The 8,889-nt window shown below is 46.6% G+C and overlaps 1 non-coding gene across 1 annotated transcript; it reads right to left on the bottom strand.

Annotated features, from left to right (window-relative positions):
* Positions 1-1,211: 1,211 nt before the first annotated feature.
* On the bottom strand, positions 1,212-1,345 carry LOC123132855 (small nucleolar RNA snoR80). The gene has a single exon (XR_006465082.1). It is a non-coding gene; the product is annotated as a small nucleolar RNA snoR80 (small nucleolar RNA).
* Between the last annotated feature and the right edge of the window lie 7,544 nt (positions 1,346-8,889).

Raw genomic sequence — 8,889 nt, 5'->3', positions numbered from 1 at the left:
ACTAGAATTATGGCGCATAACATATTCTAAGCAGTGTTAACATCATGGCAGTAACAATTAACAGTAGCAGCTAGCAGGACATCAATCAAGCACAACAAAAGTACAACACCACACTTGGGATCTCGGAGCAAGAAAAAGATCATGTTGCTTAGGAGCTACCACAAATGATACTGATCAAGGGCAAAAACAAGTTGGTATGATATCACTCATTCATTCATTTTCATCACGATCATACATTGAATTCATTAAAGGTTACAGATTCATTTTTGACATAGCATTGGAAAATCACAAGAATAGTATATGAACCAAAGTGTCTAGATAAGTAGATAACACATGGAGGTCACAATCACATAGCAAAGGAAGAGTGGGATAGACCGATGACTTACCCTCTGGACAAATCAAAGACTTCACGCTTCCTCTTCCTCGGTGGACAAATCAATGACTTCACTTCCTCTTTCTCATGCACCAACAGGAAGACCATCTCAAACACCTTGGTGCCAACAAGAAACTATACTCACACAGTGAATAGAACAAAAGAACAAAAAGCACACGTATATACTGAACAAAAGAAACAGCCAGGAATAGATGACTTAACAGTTCATGTTTGTTAACAAAACAAGTGTGGACATCTCACAGTGAGTTAACTATCTGATGACTTTAGTAAAACACATACTAGCATTTGGTGCTACAAGAGACAACAGGAATCCAACTATCCCAACATCCCAACTTGGTAAATCCATGCTGCTAAAAGGCCAATCCTAATCGGGTTGGAACTGGACCTGGTTTCAAACATGTGAGCTACAACTATCGTAATACCACCGCCCAAAAAACCCTACAGATCCATCAAACTACTGTTTGTAGGTCTGGCATCAGTGGTGTCACAATGTACATTCCACTTACAGTCATTTGGGAGAAAATTAAAGTGATAATTAGACTGCCATTACAATCTGCTGGTAACTTGCAGTCTACTTATAGCTACAATGATATCTTAAGAGTTACAGCCTAAATACACAAAACTTAAGAACATGGGAATAAACAGACCAACCCCCACATTCCAATAATTCAAACACTCAGCAGTCAAATGTGTATGCGTGTGCATGTAAATGTACCAAGGTTATGCAAAACTATGGTGCATTCAAACTATGAGATCATTTGGTCCGCACATTTAGATCATTTAACACAGAGAAAAAAAATTACAGAGGACTGAATATGAATGTATGTGTCGTTTCCAGGATAAGTTGGCACATAGAATGCCACCAATCAGGATATACCACACAACAGAGAATAGCTTGTAGCGTCCGAGACTAATCGCCATGAGGAACACAAATCATCCTCAGGAATTGGTAATGAACGCACATCAATCAAAACAAACATCGGCCAGAGATTCTACATATGAACAGACATAAGCAGGCACCACCATGCATATCAACGGCTAACAGCAGCACACTGGAACTCGGTGACACACCACCATATGAACACTTTGAAAGGGACACAAAAAGAATGAACCTGGACACACACTGGCCCAGACCTCAGATACAGGGAATGGATGATCTAAAAAGGGTACAAAAAAGTAACTCGCTCACAATAAATAAATAGGCTAGGATAACCCTAGTCAGGAATCCAGGAATTACATCAAAGCAAGTAAATTGAGCGTTTGATTGAACAGGCATAAAATCAGGAGGCACAATAGTCTTTCAATATCATACTAATGCTAAGTGGGCTAACTAGCGAGTGCACTCACTGCTACACATTGCCAAGTGCTGCTGCACTAAGCAACCATGCAGACAAATTAAATTGTACGCCAGCCAGCACCCAACAATTAACAATCAAACAAAACGACTGCTGCACATCCAGGCAAAACCAGCATCGGTGCAAAACCAGCATCAGGTGCAAAACCGTGCGCAAGTGCATTGACATCAGTTTCATTAAGTCAATCATATTCATTAGCAAGCTTACATAGGAAGCAACATGAATAATTCATAAGCATGTCATCTCATCGCCATCAACATGAATAATTCAGGGCCTACTATGCAACACAAGGACATTTCTATGACACATAAGAAGCTGAACATAACACAGCGCATATGCTAAACTCATAAGCATGTCAGGTCCGCTTGCGGCCTAAACAGGTACCTGCAGGAGGCAGGGAGGAGGGAGCGGGCATGCAGACGGGACCTGGAGGGTCGTGTAGTCATGGGAGAGCTTGTAGTCCTTGTAAGGAAGTAGCCAACGCTGTCAGCCGCCCTGACCCGGCCTAGACGCTGCCGAGCGTGTTCTTGCGGCCACTGCACCACCCACATCCTGAAAAACCAGACACACAACAAAAACGTCAGATATGAGTCATATACAGTAACTTCATAGGCCTCATTAGAATAACTAGTAAAGAGAGTATGCTCATATACAGTAAGCAGAGCGCTAGAATTTGATCACATATTGGTCACATAGTGTTACGACATATCTCTCTCTAGGTAGTTTTGGTGATTGATGACAACATGTTGGCGGACTAATCTTGTGCTTTGAATTATTCACAGATTTTCCCCTGGCACGAGACGCCTTCTTTCCCTCGGAGTGTATTTCAAGACGGTGTAGCTCTTTCGTTTCTTTCTTGGTGGACTAGTTGCGTAGAGGGCACCGTACTATCAAGAGGGGGTCCGCCGGGGTTTTGCATGGGTGGAATCATCACGTACACATCAGCTTCTCACCCTCCGAGCTTTTCCTGTCCATTGAAGAGATCTCTCCTCTCTTTCTTGTCATGTCTGGGTCTGAGCGGCAGTACCATGCACCCAGCGGTAGTACCGCTGAGAAGCCACAAGCGGTAGTACCGCTCCGCAGCGGTAGTACCGCCGTGGCTCCACAGTAGTAGTACCGCTGGGGGCCCGGCACCTCCGCCTGGTCCTCAGCTTCTTTGAGGGATCGCTTCTCCTTCTCTCTCTTGCCCCAGCGGTAGTACCGCACCGCCTACGGTACTACGGCCGAAGGGTCACAAGCGGTAGTACCGCTCCGCAGCGGTACTACCGCCCTTGACCCCAATGCCGTAGTACCGTTGGGTAGTCTGGCTCCTACCGCCTCGATTCGAGAGGTCTTTTTCTCATGTCGGGTTTTGCGGCACTAGTCACGGTTGTAGTGGCGGTAGTACCGTTCCTGGAGCGGTAGTACCACCCTACCTCCGCGGTAGTACCGCAGTTGGAGCTTTTCCCTTTTAGTCTCCTCAGCGCGGCAGTACCGCTGGATGGCGCGGCAGTACCGCTCCCCTGGCGGTAGTACCGCCCCCTCTCAGCGGTAGTACCGCCATGTGCGGGGCTGGTTGGTGGGGGGCAACGGGATTGTTGCCCCCACTATAAAAGGGAGCCCCTTCTTCCTTTCCACTGACCTCTTCTTCCCCCAAGCTCCATTAAATACTCCAAGCTTCATTTTGCCCGATCTATCTCCCTAGCCAATGAAACTTGTTGATTTGCTCGGGAGTGGTTGAGAAGGCTCCGATCTACACTTCCACCAAGGGATTTTCGATTCCCCCACTCATCCCTAGCGAATCTTGTTACTCTTGGGTGTTTGAGCACCCTAGACGGTTGAGGTCACCTCAGAGCCATATTCCATTGTGGTGAAGCTTCGTGGTCTTGTTGGGAGCCTCCGATTAAGTTGTGGAGATTGCCCCAACCTTGTTTGTAAAGGTTCGGTCGCCACCTTCAAGGGCACCAATAGTGGAATCACGGCATCTCGCATTGTGTGAGGGCGTGAGGAGAATACGGTGGCCCTAGTGGCTTCTTGGGGAGCATTGTGCCTCCACACCACTCCAACAGAGACGTACTTCCCCTCAAAAGGAAGGAACTTCGGTAACACATCCTCGTCTTCACCGGATCCACTCTTGGTTATCTCTTACCTTTACTTGTGCAAACTCTTTAGTTTTTGTTCCCTTGCTTGCTTGTATGCTTGTTGTTATTGCACCATATAGGTTGCTCACCTAGTTGCACATCTAGACAACCTACTTTGATGAAAAGTTTAATTTGGTAAAGAAAAGCTAAAAATTGGTAGTTGCCTATTCACCCCCCCCTCTAGTCAACCATATCGATCCTTTCAATTGGTATCAGAGCCTCGTCTCTTTAGTAAGGACTTTACCGTCCGAAGAGTATGGTTGATATCGTAGACGGAGCGGAGGAACACTCCGGTGTGAATCCTATCTCGTCTATGGGCGATGGGGGAACTTCGGTCTCTCGTGAGGAGTTCAATGTAGCCTTGGAGACATTGAAAACCTCCATGACGACCGAAGTTGAAAGCATGTTTACTAAATTTCTTGAGGGGCTTAAACTATCCACCGCACCGTTGAAAGTGGGGGATCCCGCCAACAAGGTGTCGAATGCTATCCCCGACAAGGGGGAAGCTAGTAGTGAAAAGGCTCCTTCTTCTAGTGGCGAGAATGGCACCGGCATCTTTGCCCATGTGGAACCACCACTTGTTTATGGTGGACCGGTTCCTTCTACTCATTTGAATCATGCCGGTCCTCCTCCTAAGATTGTGAAAAATGAGGATTTTGATTCTTGGGTTTACCACTTTAAACGTCATTTAAATCATGTGAACACTAACCTTTGGAGAATCATTGAAGAAGGTTTCTATCCACATGATCCAAGCAACTTCACTCCTCGAGAAGCCGCGGACAATCAATTCAATGAGAATGCTCTCTTCATCATTCAAGATGCAATTCCACCCGAAGACCTACCTCATCTTTGTCCCTTCGCCTTGGCCAAAGATGCATGGCATTGTGTCATGTCTCTCTACCGGGGAAGCGCAAGCATTCAACGCTCCAACTATGAAGTGGTACAAGATGAGGCCGATGAGTTTGCAATGAAGGAAGATGAAGAACCCCGTGAGCTTTATCGGAGAGTCACCAAACTCGCGGTCTCACTAGGAGATCACGGGAGCAAGGACACGGATGACAATTGGATCAAGCGCAAATTCCTCAAGGCAATGATGCCCTACCACAAGGCCATGTCCTCCGTCATTCGCCAAAGACCGGACTTCCACACTTTGACATCAAGTGAAGTGTTGGATGAGTTTGTGGCCATGAACATTTTGGACAAGACCACCGACAATGCGGTGCTCCGTTCTCAACGGGCAAAGAAGCCTAACCTTGCATTAAAGGCCAAGCTCACTGTGGAAGAAGAAGAAGAGGAAGAAGAGGAGAGCAACCCCGAAGATACAAAGTATGCATACCATGAACATATGGCACTTGCTTCAAGGCAATTTTGGAGCAAGAAAAACTCGAGGCCCAACTTTAGCAAAAACAACTCGAGTGGCACAAGGGGCAAGCAACGTGTAAGGACTTGCTACAATTGCGGCAACGTGAGTCATTTCATTGCGGAATGCCCGTATGAGAAGAGGGAAGACAATGGTGGCAAACTCATCCGAAAGGACAAGGCCAAGTCATTCCCCAACAAGAACAACTTCACCAAGAAGACTCCTCCCAAGGCCTTGGTTGTGCAAGAAGAGTACAATGAGGATGATGACGATGATGAAGATGATGAGTCGGTTGCCATGGCCTCCATTGCCATTGCAACAACGTCACGAGTGTCTCTCTTCGACTCACCCAACGAGAGCATCACCGCCAAGTGCCTCATGGCTAAAGCCACCAACAAGGTAACCTCCAACATCAAAACTACCATCATTCATCATCCTTCCCCATCGGATAGCATTAATGAAGTTGAGGGAGCTAATGTGGAGGCTAACGAGTTTGAGGCCTTTATGGGCAAACTCAAGGGAAAATCCAAGAAGCACTTTGTTGCTCTCTTGGAACAACTTGGTGAGGCCAATGACATGATCGAGGCTCACGAAGACACCATCTCGAAGATGGAAGGGCATAGTCGTGACTATGCCGATGAGATTTCGGATCTTTCCAATGCTCTTGAGGAAGAGCGTGGCCTTCGTTTGGCTCTTGAGGAGTCACACAACGTTGATCATGCTAAGTTAGAGAAAGATTATGATCATGCCCTCGTTGTTTCTCGTGTGCTAAATTCCGAGAAGGCCAAACTTGGGGTTGATCTTGCTAGAATCAAAGAGGAGTTTGATATACTTGACAAGGCCCACAAGGCCTTGAAGGGTATTCATGCTAGTCTCAAGGAGTCTCATGATCAACTCCAAGTGAAGCTAACTAAGGAGAAAGCAACTTTTCCTCATATGGTTTTGATTGATAATGCAAATGCTACTAACCCGTGTTGTGAGCATATGCATCTTGTTGAGGAAAATGCTAAGTTGAAGGCGCAACTTGAGAGAGGTCTTGAGACGTGCATGCAAGGCAAGAAGAACCTCAACGATCTCTTGATCAACCAAAAGGGAGGTGTGGCGAAGGAAGGGGTTGGGTACGTCCCCGACTCCAAGAACAAGAAGAAGAATGACAAGACCAAACGACCTCCTCCCCTCATGCAAACCTTTGTGAGGGCAGGAGAGAGTGTCCCCGAGGAGAAGAAGAATGAAGTCAAGAAGGGCAATGTCATCTCTCCCAACAAAGCCGGCGATTTTAATCCTTCTTATGTGTTATGCCGAGCTAGTGATGGGCATGTTTATGCCAAATTTGTTGGTTCTCTTCATGAGCACATTGAATGGTCTATTTGGGTTCCTAAGACCCTTGTTACTAACATCAAAGGACCCATTACAAAATGGGTACCTAAAACCAAGCATTGATCTCTTGTAGGTGTTTGCTTCCGGTGGTGGATCATGGTTGCTCGATAGCGGAGCTACAAATCATATGACCGGAAGCAAGGACTTGGTGGTGGACGTGCACAAAGTTCCATCTATGCCCATCAATGTCGAGTGGGGTGACGCCTCATCCTCTAAGGTATTGGGACTTGGCAAGGTGGTCATCTCTCATGATCTCACGATCGAGAAGGTCATGCTTGTTGAGTCCCTTGCATACAATTTACTTTCCGTTCGTCAACTTGCAATCATGGGCTTTGCCCCTTTCTTTGAGATTGATACCGTGGCCCTCTTGTGGAGCAAAACTCTTAAAGTAGCTTTTGTTGGGCATGTCAAGAATGGTCTATATGTGATTAACTTTTCGGAGCGACCCACTAAGACCGTGACATGCCTAATGGCTAAAGTTGATGTGGGATGGCTTTGGCATCGCCGTTTAGCCCATGTCAATATGAGATCTTTGCAAAGTCTCCTAAAGGGGGACCATGTCCGTGGACTAACGAATGTTAGTTTTGTTAAAGATCGTGCTTGCAGTGCCTGTATCGAAGGAAAGCTACATGAGAAGTCTCACCCTCCCACAACTATCATTTATTCAAAGAGGCCCTTGGAGCTCCTTCACATGGATCTTTTTGGGCCCCCATCCTTTGATAGTCTTGGAGGTAGAAAGTATTGCTTGGTGATTGTGGATGACTACTCAAGGTACACGTGGGTGTATTTCTTCAAGAGGAAGAGCGAGACCCAACAAACCGTCATTGACTTTGCAAATGAAGCACAACGTCAACACAATGCAAAGATCTTGACAATAAGAAGTGACAACGGCACCGAGTTCAAGAACTACACCTTGGATGAATTTCTTAGTGATGAGGGCATCAAGCATCAATATTCCGCACCATACACCCCTCAACAAAACGGTGTTGCGGAGAGGAAGAACCGGACGTTGATGGATGCGGCAAGGACCATGATGGCAGAGTTCAAGTCTCCGTACAACTTTTGGGCCGAAGCCATCAACACCGCGTGTCATGCATCCAATCGGCTCTACCTCCGCAAGGGCTTGAACAAGACTCCATATGAGATACTCACCGGTAACAAGCCCAACCTCAAGTACTTCCGGGTATTCGGGTGTAAGTGTTTCATTCTCAAGAAAGGTGTTCGATTGTCTAAATTTGAGGCTAGAGCTTATGAGGGCATATTTGTTGGCTATGCTACAAACTCTCATGCTTACCATGTCCTCAATAAATCCACGGGACTTATTGAGGAGACGTGTAACGTGGAGTTTGATGAGAATAACGGCTCCCATGTGGAGCAAAGTGGCACTTGTGATGTAGGTGATGAAATTCCTCCTCAAGCCATAAGAAGAATGGGTGTTGGTTTCATCCTACCCATTGAGGAACCCCTTGTGGCTGAAGGAGAAGGACAATGCTCCACTCAAGTGGAGCCATCACCAACCCAAGGCCCACACGCTTCCGAAGAACAAAGTGAGGGCCCTCAACCTCATGGACAAGACCAAGGGCAAGATCATACTCAAGACGGTGTTGACACACCAAGTGATGCCCAAGGTCAAGTTCTCTCCCCCGAGCAAGTTCAAGACCAAGAACAAGTTCATGACGACGCTCAAGATGATCAAGTAACCACTCCTCAACTCACCACCGAGGAGGAATTAGAGCGTCGTGCCGCCAAGGTTGCTTCCAAGCTCTCCACCAAGGATCATCTCATGACGAATGTGCTTGGAAGCTTAAGAAAGGGGGTAAGCACTCGTAGACAATTAGCAAATTATTGTGAGCATCACACGTTTGTCTCTTGTGTGGAACCCCTCAAGGTCTATGAGGCGCTAGAAGATCCGGATTGGCTCAATGCCATGCATGAAGAACTCAACAACTTCGAGCGCAACAAAGTGTGGAGATTGGTGCTAAGGCCAACGGGGAACCACGATGTCATTGGAACCAAGTGGATATTCAAGAACAAGCAAGATGCCCATGGGATTATCATTCGCAACAAGGCTCGTTTGGTAGCACAAGGCTACTCCCAAGTCGAGGGTATCGACTACGGTGAAACCTTTGCTCCCATTGCTCGTCTTGAATCCATTCGCATGTTGATTGCATATGCTTCTCATCATAACTTTAAGTTACATCAAATGGATGTGAAGAGTGCTTTTCTTAATGGTCCCATTAATGAATTGGTGTACGTCAAGCAACCCCCCAGGTTCGAGGATCC

This window comes from Triticum aestivum, chromosome 6A, assembly GCF_018294505.1.
Source record: "Triticum aestivum cultivar Chinese Spring chromosome 6A, IWGSC CS RefSeq v2.1, whole genome shotgun sequence".
In the NCBI taxonomy this organism is placed as follows: Eukaryota; Viridiplantae; Streptophyta; class Magnoliopsida; order Poales; family Poaceae; genus Triticum; species Triticum aestivum.
Note: the sequence above shows the minus strand (reverse complement) of the source record. Positions and strands in the feature narration are given on the sequence as shown.